This window comes from Phyllobates terribilis, unplaced genomic scaffold (assembly GCF_046119375.1).
Source record: "Phyllobates terribilis strain yellow unplaced genomic scaffold, ASM4611937v1 Scaffold_2__4_contigs__length_985480577, whole genome shotgun sequence".
Taxonomy (NCBI): domain Eukaryota; kingdom Metazoa; phylum Chordata; class Amphibia; order Anura; family Dendrobatidae; genus Phyllobates; species Phyllobates terribilis.
Window position 1 is genome coordinate 670,094,291 of NW_027362762.1, and position 17,691 is coordinate 670,111,981.

Genomic DNA, 17,691 nt, shown 5'->3' on the forward strand with positions numbered 1-17,691 from the left:
CAGTCCATGTGTGGAGTATGACAACGTAACCAGGGGAGACCCATAACACCTCAACTAATCCACCGGGAATAATAAGAAAGGAGATGACCTCCCGGTGGCCCTGAGGAAATGACATGGTGAGGGGAATTGACTGGTGGGTGATCTGCGCGTCCAGGAGTGAACCATTGATTACTCTAATGTTCATTGGTCTTGGCAGTCACTCTATAGGAATGGTGTGCCTCTGGGCAAACGTAGATGACAAAAAATTGCCATCAGCACCAGAGTCCACCCACGCCTTGGCAGTAGCTGCAGATGTTCCGAAGGACAATGTCACCTTATATAATAATTTGGAGGAAGAAGCCCCAGAATCTAACACACCTCCTCCAATGGTGGTAAGACCTACTTGTTTTCCCGACTGCTTGGAACCTTTATTATTAACGGGGTACTCCAAGAGATGTTCAGGTCGGGAACGCGAGGGACTAGACTCAGTCCGGGATATATCCATAGCCTCAGGCTCTGGGTCAGGAGTCACGGGTTTGGAAACGGGTCTAGAGAAGGACGGTGCCAACCGACACTGGGGTCTGGGGACGTCCAGCTCTAATTTGTGTTCTGCATGACCCAAATCTATTCGGTTAGCAAGCGAGATTAACTCCTCCAGGGAGGTTGGAATCTCTCTGGTCGATAGAGCATTTTTAATATGCCCAGCCAGACCCTTCCAGAACACCGGGATAAGCGACCTCTCAGACCAATCCAGTTCAGCCGCAAGGGTTCTAAACTGGATGGCATAGTAGCTGGCGGTGGCCGAACCCTGGATCAAGGCAAGTAGCTTAAAAGCCGTATCATGCATGACCTGAGGGCCTAGGAATACACTTTTTAGGGTCTTAAGGAAAAGACCCGCATTTGCTACAACCGGATCATTCTGCTCCCATAGAGGAGTAGCCCACTCCAGAGCCCTGTGGGAGAGTAATGAGACAACATAACCCACTTTGGCTCTTTCGGAGGGGAACCGTGCCTCCATCATCTCCAACTGAATGGAGCATAAATTAATAAAACCCCTATAGGATTTACTGTCTCCAGAAAATTTTTCCGGGAGAGCGAAACGGGGTAATGGGGCAACTATTGCAGCATTCACCGCAGCCGAGTGAACCATATTGGCTGCTTGAGAAGCCGCCTGGGTAGCTACTGCAGTGATATCAGCGACCGGAGCTTGTTCCAGAGACCTAAGTCTGGTCTTCAGTTGCTGAATGTAACGCTGCAGTTGCTGGTTGTCGGCCATGTTCGGCAAGACCCTGGCGCTCTGATACTGTTAAGAGGGTGGTTGCAGACAACTTTAATATAATTGAACGTAACCGACCCCGGGTCCGCGGTGCAGCCTGGTGGATTGCTGCCGAACACTTTCCGGGTGGAAAGGAAAGCAACCAACTTAAATGTAAAACCCTTCCATGTTTCTGCACACTGGAACGGGTACAGCAAATCGCACTATCTCCGTTTACAGCACAGGAGATAGGCGGAGAAAAACTATCTGTAGTCCTGTTACAGCACAGGGTCTACAGTGGTGGTGCTAGGATGCGTGTGTGACTACGCCAACGGGTACACGTGCCTCCAGCCGGCGTGCTACCGGACTGAAGGGTACTACTCCACGTGGCTGACAGGCGATAGCCGAGGATAGGACATCTGCAGGCTGCTCAGGGTGTTAGGCGACCCCTTTGGCAGAGCCAGACTGCTAGACGAAATTACCTGCCTCTACGGAACTAGCCTGCCTCTATGGAACTAGCCTGCCTAAGCGACCTGTGCTAATTAGCCAAGCGAACTCTGGCATCGGCAGGTCACGGAGCGAACAGCTAGGGAGCACGTGGAACACAGTTGTCCACACAGCAGCATCACTTGCTCAAATGATCAGAGCGCGCTGCCATGTTTGTGGGCGGGCCTTTTAAAGACTAAGCCCTGCCCACCGATGCGCCATTGGTGACGCCACCCGTGGACCAATCAGGCGGTACCAGGTTACCGGGTCAGGTGGGTGCCAAACCACCAATCACGATCCGTCAGGTCACGGGCATGCTCAGTGCGATGAATCCTGGACTTAGATTCCAAGCACCCTGTCTCCCTCTGCAACCTATGCTTAACATTGCTAGGTACCAATACACAGGAGACAATCTGTACGTCTCGTGGACAACCTAGGCGTTGGGGCTGACGACGATGCTGAGCAGCATCAGCCCCGGCTGGACCGAAATAGGAGATCACAGAAGGTCCTGGACCCATTTCGAATTCAGCCTCAGACCGACGCCTAACAACATCTCTGGTCCAGAGAGGCAGGCCATGAAGGGCTATATCACTGAAAGTCTATCAAAGGGTCATATCAGATATTCTTCATCTCCCATTGCTGCAGGGTTGTTTTTCTTTGCCAAGAAAAAAGATGGGGGGTTACGCCCTTGCTTAGATTTTCGCAGACTCAGTCGGATCACAGTGTGGGATCCATTTCCTCTCCCTCTCATCCTGGACCTGTTTAATCAGATTGTGCGAGCCCAATGGTTTTCTAAACTAAACCTCAGGGGGGCTTATAATCTCATTCACATTAAGGAGGGGGAAGGGGGAAGGGGGAAGAAAGTCTTCAAAACCCCTGAGGGACACTATGTGAACCGTGTAATGTCATTTGGGTTGATTAATGCTCCCGCCATCTTTCAAAACTTTGCAAATTACATATTTAGCCACCTGGCAGGCAGGTTTGTTGTGATCTACCTTGACATTTTAACCACTTCCCAACCCGTGTCACAGCGTCTGTGACATGGAAACTGGTGCGTTCCCGTCCCATGTCACAGCATCTGTGACATGAAGGGATCGCGCACCTGCAGCGCCTGCGAGCGGGGTCGCTCAGGTGTCACAGTTGCTACTGCAACTGGACATCCTGTAGTTGACCCCACGGGGGGTGGATTAACCCCCCCGTGCCTAGGACCCCCCCGATTGGCAGTTTCACTTTCACTTTAGTGAAACTGCCAATCAGAATGAATTAAATATTTCACCAATGGAAATTGGTGAAATATTTATGATCTGGGCATGGCTTGATGCATATAGCATCAGCCATTGGCTGGGGGGAGTGTCAGCTCTGTCACCCCCCCGCCCCCCAGATCTGATTGGCTCTAGTGTCCATATGACGCTAGCCCTCCAATCAGATGTGGAGGGTGTCATTTTTACAATGGCTGACCAAACTCCATAGCTTTCTCCCATCCGTGAAAGCTGTGGAATTTGGTCACCCACCGATCTGCCGACAATCCACCGCCGACACTGACGATCCACCCCCGACGCCGCTCATGCTGACGATCCACCGCCGGTAATATTACCCCCCCTTGTCCGATTCCAGACCCCACTCCCCCCTATCCCCCCTCCAACCCCCTCCACCCCCCCTCCACTTTCATACCTGCACCCTGACCTCCACTCCCTCTGCTCCCTCTGCTCCCTCTCCCACGTCGTCATCCACCGGCTGGTGCTCTCCTTCTGCCAGCCGGTGTACGGTGATCACAGGCATCAGCAAGCTCACTGTAAATCCCCTGCGCCTGTGATCACCAATCATCCCCCTGTCCCAGTGATCACCCCCCTGTCCCAGTGATCACCCCCCTGTCCCAGTGATCACCCCCCGTCCCCAGTAATCACCCCCCTGTCCCCAGTGATCACCCCCCCTCCCCAGTAATCACCCCCCCTCCCCAGTAATCACCCCCCCGTCCCAGTGATCACCCCCCTGTCCCAGTGATCACCCCCATCCCAGTGATCACCCCCATCCCCGTCCCAGTGATCACCCGTCCCAGTGATCACCCACCCCCCCTCCCAGTGATCACCCCCGTCCCCGTCCCAGTAATCACCCCCATCCCCGTCCCAGTGATCACCCTGTCCCTGTCCCAGTGTTCACCCGTTCCAGCGATCACCCACCCCCTCCTCCCAGTGATCACCCCCCCGTCCCAGTGATCATCCCCCCCCACAAACCCAGTGATCACCCCCCTGCTGCTGCCGGCTCCTGCTCCCCTTTCTGCCAAAGTAATCACCCCCCCTGATGCTGCCGGCCTCCTACCCCCCTCATAGAATCATAGAATTATAGAATGGTAGAGTTGGAAGGGACCTCCTGGGTCATCTGGTCCAACCCCCTGCTCAAAGCAGGATTCACTAGATCATCTCAGACAGATGTCTGTCCAGCCTCTGTTTGAAGACGTCCATTGAAGGGGAACTCACCACCTCTCGTGGCAGCCTGTTCCACTCATTAATCACCCTAACTGTCAAAAAGTTTTTTCTAATATCTAATCTGTGTCTCCTCCCATTTAGTTTCATCCCATTGCTTCTAGTCTTTCCTTGTGCAAATGAGAATAAAGATGATCCTTCTACAATGTGACAGCCCTTGACATATTTGTAGACAGCTATTAAGTCTCCTCTCAGTCTTCTTTTTTGCAAGCTAAACATTCCCAAATCCTGCAACCGTTCCTCATAGGACATGGTTTGCAGACCAGTCACCATTCTGGTCGCTCTTCTCTGAACTTGCTCCAGTTTGTCTATGTCTTTTTTAAAATGTGGTGCCCAAAACTGTACACAGTATTCCAGATGAGGTCTGACCAAAGAGGAGTAAAGACCGATAATGACTTCACGTGATCTAGACTGTATGCTTCTGTTAATACATCCCAGAATTGTATTTGCCTTTTTTGCTGCTGCATCACACTGTTGACTCATGTTCAGTCTATGATCTATTAGTATACCTAAGTCTTTTTCACATGTACTGTTGCTTATCTCTATTCCTCCCATTCTGTATATGCTTTTTTCATTTTTATTGCCCAGATGTAGTACTTTGCATTTTTCCCTGTTAAAAACCATTCTGTTGGTTGCTGCCCACTGCTCCAGTTTATTTAGGTCTTTTTGAATCCTCTCTCTCTCTTCTCTAGTATTAGCTATCCCTCCTAGCTTTGTGTAATCAGCAAATTTAATCAGTTTACCCTCAATTCCTTCATCTAAATCATTGATAAAGATGTTGAACAATACAGGTCCCAGGACGGAGCCCTGTGGTACCCCACTTGAGACATTCATCCAGCTGGATGTGAAGCCATTTACAACCACCCTTTGAGTCCGATCACTAAGCCAGTTATGAATCCACCTAACAGTTGCCTGGTCCATTGCATACTTGGTCATTTTTTCAATAAGGAAGATGTGAGATACTTTGTCAAATGCTTTGCTGAAGTCAAGATATACTATATCTACAGCATTTCCCTGATCCACCCAGTCAGTGATTCTGTCATAGAAGGAAATTAAGTTAGTCTGACATGACTTGTTAGTTACAAACCCATGCTGACTCTGGTTAATCACTTCATTCTTATCCATGTACTTACATACATGTTGTTTAATAATTTGTTCAAAGATCTTTCCTGGTATAGAAGCCAGCTCCTGCGCCCCCTTTCTGCCCCAGGGTTCACCCCCTTGCTGCTGGTAATGCCGGCTCCTGCCCCTCTTTCTACCTCAGTGATCACCCCCCTTGCTGCTGCTGCTGGCTCCTCCATCTCCTCAGCCCCCTCCTACGCCTGACCGGCCCCTCATGTGCCCCGTGTGCCTGAGCGTGCCTGTGTGCTTGAGCGCACCCCCTACGCTTGACCGTCCCCTACGCCTGACCGCCCCCTATGCCTGACCACCCCCACACGTGACTACAGAAGGTTACACCAAGCACTCACACACACACACACACGTTCACTCACACTATAATAAAGTTTCGATTTTTTTTTTTTACACACGCACACAGCACACAAAATGTGCCACCCATCCCGCTCATCCCAGTCTAGAGCGTACTCAGCTGAGGAGGCTATGTCAGGTTGGTGTGTGTGTTGTAGTGTATGTGAGGTTGTGTGTGTGTGGTGTATACACTACACTATACCACACCGCACACCAACCTGACATACACTACACAATTTGTGAAGCACCTGGGGGAGCTCACTATGCATCTAGATAAGTTGACTGGGGGGCTAGTTTCCAAAATGGGGTCACTTGTGGGGGAGCTCCAATGTTTAGGCACACAGGGGCTCTCCAAACGCGACATAGGTCCAATTTGTTAGCGGACACCATTTCGTGTTTGGAGAGCCCCTGTGTGCCTAAACATTTGATCAGTTACATGTCAGGCTGGTCCTTCAGATACTCAAGGACAATAAATTATTTGTCATACCGGAGAAATGCATGTTCTCAGTTCAGGAGATGCCTTTTCTGGGTTATTTTTTCATCTTATTTTTCACATGGATTTGGTGAAAGTCTGGGAGGTACTGGATTGGGATCCTCCTGAGTAGAGATGAGCGGTGTTCGACTAGAACTGTTCGCCAATCTCAAATTCGAGCTGTTTTGGGCGGTGTTCGAGTTGTTCGACGAACCCGAACGATTTGCAAAAAATTCGGCTGTTCGAGGTTATGTTCGATAACTGTTCGTGCACCAAAAGCGTGTCCTGCATGTCTGGCGCTATTTAGAGCACCAATCATGCAGGGATTGTCTGCCACTCACTGTAATGCCACAGCCATGGTGGTTGTGGCATTACAGTGATTGCCCAAATCGATGGGAACAGTGCCAACAGTGAAACATGAAAAGCCGGCAATTCAGCAGCGGCATACACCTGTACCCGACAATTTAGAACCGAAAGAATAGAGCTTCACACATAGATTAGATAGATATAAACATGTCAGCCACATATATACGAAGTACAGTGAAAGTGCTGCTTACTGTACTTGTCATTTAGCGTAAAGGATTTATCAAAAAAAATATTAGTGTTTTCATGCACCGTCTCTTTAAAAAAGCCGGCCGGCAATTCAGCAGCGGTACCCGACAATTTAGAATAGAAGGAATAGAGAATCACACATAGATTAGATAGATAGAAACATGTCAGTCACATATATAAGAAGTGCAGTGACAGTGTTGATTACTGTACTTGTCATTTAGTGTAAAGGATTTATTTAAAAAAATAATAGTGTTTTCATGCACTGTCTCTTTAAAAAAGCCGGCCGGCAATTCAGCAGCGGTACCCGACAATTTATAACAGACAGAATAGAGCTTCACACATAGATTAGATAGATAGAAACATGTCAGTCACATATATATGAAGTACAGTGATAGTGTTGGTTACTGTACTTGTCATTTACTATTAAAATAAAGGATTTATTATTAAAAAAATTGGCGTGGGGTTCCCCTTAATTTTAGGCTCTAGCGGAGGTTAAGCAGATGGCTGGGGCAGATGTTTGAAGCCTGGGAAGGGGGTAATACCCACGGAGCTTCCCAGGCTACTAATATCAGCCCCCAGCTGAATACATAGCCTTTACTAGCTATTAAAATGGGGGACCCCCCAAAAAAAATGACGTGGGGTCCCCCCTAATTTAATAGCTAGCAAAGGCTAGGCAGACAGCTGGGGGCTGATATTAATAGCCCAGGAAGGGAGCCATGAATATTGGCCCCCTCCCAGGCTAGAAACACCAGCCGTCAGCCGCCCCAGAAATGGCGCATTCATAGGATGCGCCAATTCTGGCACTTAGCCTCGCTCTTCCACGCTGCCCTGGTGCGGTGGCAGGGGGTAATAGGGTTGGGGTTGATGTCAGCTTATAATGCCAGCTGACATCAAGCCCAGGTTAGTAATGGAGAGGCGTCTATAAGACACCCCCATTACTAACCCCATAGTCAAAGTTAAAAAAAACACAAACACCCAGAATAAAGTCCTTTAATTGAAATAAAGACACAATCCTTTATTGTTCTAAATTAAACCATACTTACCGTCACGCCCATTCCAGCTGAAGCCAACGATCTCCTGCAATAAAAGAAAAATAATAAAGCAACCTCATCCTTACCTTTCCATGGTTCCCACGACAGCTTCAGCTCTGCTACATCGAGATGACAGGCTGGACCGCAGCAGAACGCTGCCATCCAGCCTCTCATCCCGCAGACACTGAGAAGCGCAGGCTTGCTTGCGCTGCTCAGCGTCTCTCTGTGACGACATCCAGATGAGCCGAGTTCATGTCCAATGAACTCGGCTCACCTCATGCACGTCACTGACAGCGTGGGAAAATTCTCAAGCTGAAGCGGTGAGTGCAGGAGAATTCTCCCACGCTGTCAGTGACGTGCATAAGGTGAGCTCATGTCCAATGAACTCAGCTCACCTCCTGCACGTCACTGACAGCGTGGGAGAATTCTCCTGCACTCAGCGCTTCAGCGTGAGAATTCTCCCGCTGAAGCGCTGAGTGCAGGAGAATTTTCCCACGCTGTCAGTGACGTGCATAAGGTGAGCTCATGTCCAATGAACTCAGCTCACCTCCTGCACGTCACTGACAGCGTGGGAGAATTCTCCTGCACTCAGCGCTTCAGTGTGAGAATTCTCCCACGCTGAAGCGCTGAGTGCAGGAGAATTTTCCCACGCTGTCAGTGACGTGCATGAGGTGAGCCGAGTTCATTGGACATTAACTCGGCTCATCTGGATGCCCTCACAGAGAGACACTGTGGAGCGCAAGCAAGCCTGCGCTTCTCAGTGTCTGCGGGATGACAGGCTGGATGGCAGCGTTCTGCTGCGGTCCAGCCTGTCATCTCGATGTAGCAGAGCTGAAGCTGTCATGGGAACCATGGAAAGGTAAGGATGATGTTGCTTTATTATTTTTCTTTTATTTCAGGAGATCGTTGGCTTCAGCTGGAATGGGCGTGATGGTAAGTATGGTTTAATTTAGAACAATAAAGAATTGTGTGTTTATTTCAATTAAAGGACTTTTTTCTGGGTGTTGTGTTTTTTTTAAATACTTTACTAGAAATTCATGGTGGTCATGTCTAATATTGGCGTGACCCCATGAATTTCGGGCTTAGGGCCAGCTGATAATGCCAAGCTGGCCCTAACCCCTTTATTACCCAGTGAGCCACCACATCAGGGCCCTGGATGAGTTGGGTACAGCGCCAGAAGATGGCGCTTCTATGAACGCGCCATTTTCCGGGGTGGCTGCGGACTGCAATTTGCAGCGGGGGTGGCCCAGAAAGCTTGGGCCTCCCTGCGCTGCGGATTCCAGCCCCCAGCTGCCTAGTTGTACCTGGCTGGAAACAAAAACAGGGCGAAGCCCCACGTCAATTTTCTTTAAATTATTTCATGAAATAATTAAGAAAAAAAGGGCTTCCCTATATTGTTGTGTCCGGCCAGGTAGAAATAGGCAGCTGGTGGTTGGGGGCAGCCCGTTCCTGCCTGCTGTACCTGGCTGGACACAAATATAGTGCGAAGCCCCACGTCAATTTTTTTTTAATTATTTCATGAATTTCCTGAAATAATTTAAAAAAATTGAAGTGGGGCTTCGCACTATATTTGTGTCCAGCCAGGTACAGCAGGCAGGAACGGGCTGCCCCCATCCACCAGCTGCCTATTTGTACCTGGCCGGACACAACAATATAGGGAAGCCCTTTTTTTCTTAATTATTTCATGAATTTCATGAAATAATTAAAAAAAATTGAAGCGGGGCTTCGCACTATATTTGTGTCCAGCCAGGTACAGCAGGCAGGAACGGGCTGCCCCCAACCACCAGCTGCCTATTTGTACCTGGCCGGACACAACAATATAGGGAAGGCCTTTTTTTCTTAATTATTTCATGAATTTCATGAAATAATTAAAAAAAAAGTACGTGGGGCTTCGCCCTATTTTTGTGTCCAGCCAGGTACAACTAGGCAGCTGGGGGCTGGAATCTGCAGCGCAGGGAGGCCCAAGCTTTCTGGGCCCCCCCCCCCCGCTACAAATTGCAGTCCGCAGCCACCCCGGAAAATGGCGCGTTCATAGAAGCGCCATCTTCTGGCGCTGTACCCAACTAATCCAGGGCCCTGGTGCGGTGGCTCACTGGGTAATAAAGGGGTTAGGGCTAGCTTGGTATTATCAGCTGGCCCCAAGCCCAAAATTCATGGGGTCACGCCAGTATTAGACATGACCGCCATGAATTTCTAGTAAAGTATTTAAAAAAAACACAACACCCAGAATAAAGTCCTTTAATTGAAATAAAGACACAATTCTTTATTGTTCTAAATTAAACCATACTTACCATCACACCCATTCCAGCTGAAGCCAACGATCTCCTGCAATAAAAGAAAAATAATAAACCAACCTCATCCTTACCTTTCCATGGTTCCCACGACAGCTTCAGCTCTGCTACATCGAGATGACTGGCTGGACCGCAGCAGAACGCTGCCATCCAGTCTGTCATCCCGCAGACACTGAGAAGCGCAGGCATGCTTGCGCTCCTCACTGTCTCACTGTGACGGCATCCAGATGAGCCGAGGTCATGTCCAATGAACTCGGCTCACCTCATGCACGTCACTGACAGCGTGGGAAAATTCTCACGCTGAAGTGCTGAGTGCAGGAGAATTCTCCCACGCTGTCAGTGATGTGCATGAGGTGAGCTCATGTCCAATGAACTCAGCTCACCTCCTGCACGTCACTGACAGCGTGGGAAAATTCTCCTGCAATCAGCGCTTCAGCGTGAGAATTTTCCCACGCTGTCAGTGACGTGCATGAGGTGAGCCGAGTTCATTGGACATGAACTCGGCTCATCTGGATGTCGTCACAGAGAGACGCTGAGCAGCGCAAGCAAGCCTGCGCTTCTCAGTGTCTGCGGGATGACAGGCTGGATGGCAGCGTTCTGCTGCGGTCCAGCCTGTCATCTCGATGTAGCAGAGCTGAAGCTGTCGTGGGAACCATGGAAAGGTAAGGATGAGGTTGCTTTATTATTTTTCTTTTATTGCAGGAGATCGTTGGCTTCAGCTGGAATGGGCGTGATGGTAAGTATGGTTTAATTTAGAACAATAAAGGATTGTGTCTTTATTTCAATTAAAGGACTTTATTCTGGGTGTTTGTGTTTTTTTTAACTTTGACTATGGGGTTAGTAATGGGGGTGTCTTATAGACGCCTCTCCATTACTAACCTGGGCTTGATGTCAGCTGGCATTATAAGCTGACATCAACCCCAACCCTATTACCCCCTGCCACCGCACCAGGGCAGCGTGGAAGAGCGAGGCTAAGTGCCAGAATTGGCGCATCCTATGAATGCGCCATTTCTGGGGCGGCTGACGGCTGGTGTTTCTAGCCTGGGAGGGGGCCAATATTCATGGCTCCCTTCCTGGGCTATTAATATCAGCCCCCAGCTGTCTGCCTAGCCTTTGCTAGCTATTAAATTAGGGGGGACCCCACGTCATTTTTTTTGGGGGGTCCCCCATTTTAATAGCTAGTAAAGGCTATGTATTCAGCTGGGGGCTGATATTAGTAGCCTGGGAAGCTCCGTGGGTATTACCCCCTTCCCAGGCTTCAAACATCTGTCCCAGCCGTCTGCTTAACCTCCGCTAGAGCCTAAAATTAAGGGGAACCCCACGCCAATTTTTTTAATAATAAATCCTTTATTTTAATACTAAATGACAAGTACAGTAACCAACACTATCACTGTACTTCATATATATGTGACTGACATGTTTCTATCTATCTAATCTATGTGTGATGCTCTATCTTTCTGTTCTAAATTGTCGGGTACCGCTGCTGAATTGCCGGCCGGCTTTTTTAAAGAGACAGTGCATGAAAACACTATTATTTTTTTAAATAAATCCTTTACACTAAATGACAAGTACAGTAAGCAACACTATCACTGTACTTATTATATATGTGACTGACATGTTTCTATCTATCTAATCTATGTGTGAAGCTCTATTCTTTCTGTTCTAAATTGTCGGGTACAGATGCTGAATTGCCGGCCGGCTTTTTTAAAGAGACGGTGCATGAAAACACTATTATTTTTTTTAATAAATCCTTTACACTAAATGACAAGTGCAGTAACCAACACTGTCACTGTGCTTCTTATATGTGTGACTGACATGTTTCTATCTATCTAATCTATGTGTGATGCTCTATTCCTTCTATTCTAAATTGTCGGGTACCTCTGCTGAATTGCCGGCCGGCTTTTTTAAAGAGACGGTGCATGAAAACACTAATATTTTTTTTAATAAATCCTTTACACTAAATGACAAGTGCAGTAACCAACACTGTCACTGTGCTTCTTATATGTGTGACTGACATGTTTCTATCTATCTAATCTATGTGTGATGCTCTATTCCTTCTTGTCTAAATTGTCGGGTACCGGTGTATGCCGCTGCTGAATTTGCCGGCCGGCTTTTTTAAAGAGAGTGTCTTCTGAGCAGTTTGTCAGCTTTTGGACACGTTTGCAGGTGTTTTCTATGTGTTTCTATGTGTTTTTGTTTCCCTGCCATTGGTTTTAACGGTGTTCGACAGTGTTCTAAGGTGTTCGACGAACAGTTCGACGAACAGTTCCTCGAACATCCCGGTGTTCGACGAACCGAACCGAACCCGAACACTACGGGGGTGGCTCAACACTACTCCTGAGGACTTAAAAGCCTTACAAAGGTTTTTGGGTTTCACCAACTACTACCAAAAGTTCAACAAAGGTTTTTCGGTGGTGGCCAAACCTTTGACAGATATGACCAGAAAAGCAATGGACTTTTCCAATTGGTCTAGCCCAGCCTGAGAGGCTTTTGATACCATGAAAAAATGTTTTGCGTCTTCGCCAATCCTTATACAGCCTGATGTCACTCAGCCATTTATTGTTGAAGTTGATGCATCTGAAGTGAGTGTGGGGTCTGTGTTGTCGCAGGGTGCATCTCCTAGTAAATGGCGTCCGTGTGCATATTTTTCTAAGAAACTATCATCTGTTGAGAAAAATTGTGACATTGGTAACAGAGAACTTTTGGCAATTAAGTGGGCTTTTAAAGAGTGGCATCATTTTTGGGAAGGGGCAGTACATCTAGTCATGGTAATCACTGATCATAAAAATCTATTGCATTTAGAATCTGCCAAGCGTCTGACGCCTAGACAGGCAAGGTGGTCTCTATTCTTCGCCAGATTCAACTTTTTCATGATGTATAGGCCAGGGGATAACACTGTTAAGGCGGATGCCTTACCCCGTTGTTTTCCTGGGGGTGGAGATAATTGTGAAGCGGTAGGTATACTACAGATAGGAGTAGTTATTACTGCTATAAGTTCTGATCTTGAGAAAGAGGTTATAGAGGCTCAGGGAGATGCCCTGGCTTCCTGGTATTTAGGTAAACTGTTCATACCTGTGAATCTATGTCTTAAATTTATATGTGAACATCATTATTCAGTCTTAGCCAGACACCCTGGAAGAAAAGCCACCTCAGATCTCCTTACCCAGCATTTTTGGTGGTCTGCCTGAAGTGTGTGCACACATTCTAAAACCCCTCATACTCGTCCGTCTGGGTCTCTCCAACCATTGGCGATTCCCAGTAGACCTTGGACTCATTTATCAGTAGATTCCATCCATTACTGATTTACCAGTATCTGCAGGTAATACAGTTATTTTTGTTGTGGTGGACAGGTTCAACAAGATATCTCATTTTATTGCAATATCTGCCTTACCCAATGGCAAGGCCTTGGTGCAAATTTTCATCAAGGAAATCGTAAGATTACACATGGGATTACTACCAATATTCTTTCTGACCAGGGGTGAAATTTATTTCCAAGTTTTGGAAAGCGTTTTGCACTCAGTTGATGATCCATCTGTCGTTTTCCTCAGCTTTTCATCCACAGTATAAGTATATTTTCATCTGTGTTAACCAGAATCTTGAGACTCATCTTAGGTGTTTCGTGTCTGAGAATCAGGAGGATTTACCTCTAGCTGAATTTGCAGTAAATAATAATTATCATGAGTCTACTGGTAAGTCCTCGATCTTTTGGGCCTAAGGTTTTCATCCTCAGTTCAGCTCATTTAATCAGAATCGTTCCTCAGGAATGCCTGAGAAATGTCTGAAGAGGAACAATTTTAATCATGTATCTGTGTCGCAAGGGGTTCTTAATAATTTGAAGAAGATGGGGTCCAAATTTAAGAGTTTGACTGATTGTAGATTTGTGGTGGGTCCAGACCTTTGTGTTGGTAACTTGGTGTGGTCCTTAAGGAACATTTAAATTAAAGGTTCCCTCTTGGAAAATGGGCCCCAGATTCATCGGTTCTTAAAAGATTGTGGCCGTTATTAATACTATAGCATTTCACCTTGCTTTGCCCTCTGTTTTTAGGATTCATAAGGTGTTTCACTGGTCTTTGCTAAAAAAATACATTGCGTCCTCTGAAACATCACCGCTACCTTCATCTCTAGTCATGGTTGATAGGAATTTAGAGTTTCAGACAGCTAAGATCATGGATTCACATTTGGTTCGTTGGTCTGTTCATTATCTGTACACTAGAAGGATCACAGTCCTGAAGGGAGGATGTGGGTACCATCATCTCATTTCCATGTGGTTAGGTTGGTCCGGTCCTTTCATACGACACATCCTGATAAACCCGGCCCTGAGGTTACGGAACTCACTCTTAAAAGTACTGTCACAGGTCTACCGCAACAGAAAGGAGCCAGAAGACCGCAGCATCTGAGTTCTCGTACTCCTGCATTGAATAGAAGCACTTCTCCCTTTTATTAAATGGTGTTGGTTTCTTTCAGCAGTGCAGGAGTTAAACTGCACAGCTTTGAGTCTCTGTAGCTTCCTTCTTGGAAGTCCTCAGATGTGCAGAATTAGCCACTCTCCACTTCTTTATATTCTTTGCTCTGACATTCTGGGTTACCAGTGTTAAGTCTTGTACTGTCTGGTAAGGAGTGGAGGATTTAGTGTTCAGTAGAACTGCTTAAGGAGAATTGTTCTGTGACTGTTGCTTGGTGTTTTGGCTGTGTGCATAGTTCCTTCCTCTTCTATTTTTGTTTACCATCATAATTGCTTTAGTGTTTTCCCTCTGTTGTCTGTGAGTGCATTCATTCATCCCTGCACATCCTTTCCTTATTTCTCTGGTTTGTGCATTTACATACACTATTCCTCCCTACTTCCCTGGGTGGGGGAGGGGACAGATAAGGGCTGATTCAGGAGACCAGCAAGGTAAGTGGCCAAAGCATTTTCACCATCAGAAGTAACCTGGGGAGAAGGTAAAGCTAGGGTGGCCCTAGCATTATGGACAGGGTAGGAGCCGCTGGTCCCGGGCTATCAGACAACAGTATTGTGACAGATATGGGGTTAAAGTAGCGAGATCAGTGTGGGCACTGCTCCTGGCACTGAGTGCCCGGTGTCAGCTGTCAGAATCAGCTGACACCCGGGGCGATCGCCTGCACACAGCCTCCTGTGCAAGGGGAATCGCAATGACATATACTGTATAACCTGCATTAGTTGGGAAGTCCTTCCCGACTATGACATATATATGTATATATATATATATATATATATATATATATACTGCAAATGTCATGAAGGGGTTAAAATTGCAACTGCATAGAGGCCATTTAGAGAATAAACACAACAAAAATGCACCGTTCCACATCGTCTTTAAATGCACAGTTGGCATGAGTTTTTATAAAGTCATATTCATTTAGCTTAAATTTCTGTACAAAAAAATTCATTGGAAAAAACAAAGGACTTATGCATGGGAGCATAGCCTAAGACGCATACACTGCATCTTGTCAACTTCAATAGGTTTGCAGTATTAAGATCCTTTAGATAGGTTCTTCAATCATAGTGGTTTCCACAATTTTAGTACAGCAGTTAAAAGTTCAGGCCCAAGTAATAATTCAATACTAGTGATGAGCGAGCACTAAAATGCTCAGGTACTCGTTGCTTGGGTCCAGCCAATTGGAATGCTCGAGTGCTCGGTCCGAGTAACGAGCCCAATGTAAGTCTATGGGAAACTTGAGCATTTTTCAGGCGACTCTGCAGAGGGCCTAAAAATTGCCCAAATCAATGGGAACAGTGCTCAAATGACATGGGAACAGCATGGGGAAGACCCCTGTAAGCATTTCTGACTTCCAGGTCACTGCTGTCAACAATGTTGTCAGAGGTATTATGCCACTTTTACAGACTCACAATAAAACATGCAAAAACAAAACCAAAATGAATTTTCCTGGGAAATATGTTAAAAAACATCCTTTCCAGGGTAATGACTTGTGTATAAGGCAAAATAAATAACCAAAAACAAAAATACTCCTCCACACCTTGGGCTATGTTCATAGAGTTTTTTATGGGTTTTTACACTTTTGCATTGCTTTCAACCAACACAAATGCATTCACCGGGAAATGTCATTTTAACATTTTACAACCTTATCTGGCCATGTGGTATGTGACACATCATCAGACACATGCATAAAGCGCTGAAAATACATAGGAACAGCATGGGGAAGAACCCTGGAAGCATCTCTGACTCCCAGGTCACAGCCTAAGTGTGCCCATCATAAGTGATCCTTGGCAAATATGAAGATGCCTCCCACCATGCAACTGTCATTGCAGACTTGCAACAATCACCGTCAACGTCCTTGTCCCAGTGCAGCGTTCAGTTGTCCCTACCCCATTCCTTAGAATGCAAGTGCAAGTATGCAGCCAGCCAACCACCCACGCACCCAAAGGCTGCAGTACTATACTCTCACATTTTTGACAGCTGCTTGCACTTGAAATGTGGCCTTTTAGGCTCGTGGAGGAGGAAGCTGTCCACAACCTCATGGCGGTGACCGGATGTCCTTACTCGATCCCCAGCCACCACTATTTCTCCCGGTGTTGTCTCCGTGTTTCACAAAAACGGGTCCCAGAACATTACCCGTGCCCTCCCCAGCGCACTTACTGGGAAGGACCGCCTATCCACAAACACATGGTCAAGTGAATGTGGCCAGGGATGGTACGGAGTCAGTCCACAGCTTTTCTTCTGAGAGTTGTGTGTCACCACAGCCATATTCCATAGCTGGGTGAAAGGACTTGGGAAACCGTATGTACTCGAGCTGTCATTTCTCCTAGGAAGTCCTCTAACGCTGCTTTCACTTGAAATGTGGCCTTTTAGACTTGTAGAGGTGGAAGCTGTCCACAATCTCATGGCGGCGGCCGGGTGTCCATACTTGGTCCCCAGCCGCCACTATTGCTCCCGTTGTCGTCTCTGCCTTCCACAAGCATGGGTCCCAGAACAATACCCGTTCTCTCCCCAGTGCACTTACTGGGAAGGACCGCCTAACCACAAACACGTGGACAGGTGAATGTGGCCAGGGATGGTATGTAGCCAGTCCACATTTAAAATGCAGCCATAGATTGTCAGGGAACCTTCCCTCACACTTTTAGCCAGGGCTGCTTCTCGGCAGAGTTGGGCGGGCCCACCAGAGAACTGGAGACTCCTCTGGTGGGCCCTGGCTTCTCCTTCAGGAGAGATCATAGTGCCAAGGTGAGGCCATGATGATGATAGAAGCCACCATTTGCTTAGCTTTCTGTTACTTGGAATGCAAGCGCAAGTATGCAGTCATCAACACACCCACCCACATGCTGCAATACTATACTGCCAAATATTTGACAGCTGCTTGCACTTGAAATGAGGCCTTTTAGGCTCGTGGAGGCGGAAGCTGTCCATAACCTTATGGCGGTGGCGGCCGGGTGTCCATACTCGGTCCCCAGCCACCGCTATTTGTCCCGGTGTCATCTCTGCCTTCCACAAACACGGGTCCTACAACATTACCCATGCCCTCCCCAGTGCACTTACTGGGAAGGACCGCCTAACCATAAATACGTGGACAAGTGAATGTGGCCCGGGGCGGTACAGAGCCAGTCCACAGCTTGTCGGTGAGTTGTATTTCATCACAGTCATATTTTTTAGCTCGGTGAAAGGACTGACTTGGGAAAACGTATCTACTCCAGATGTCATTTCTC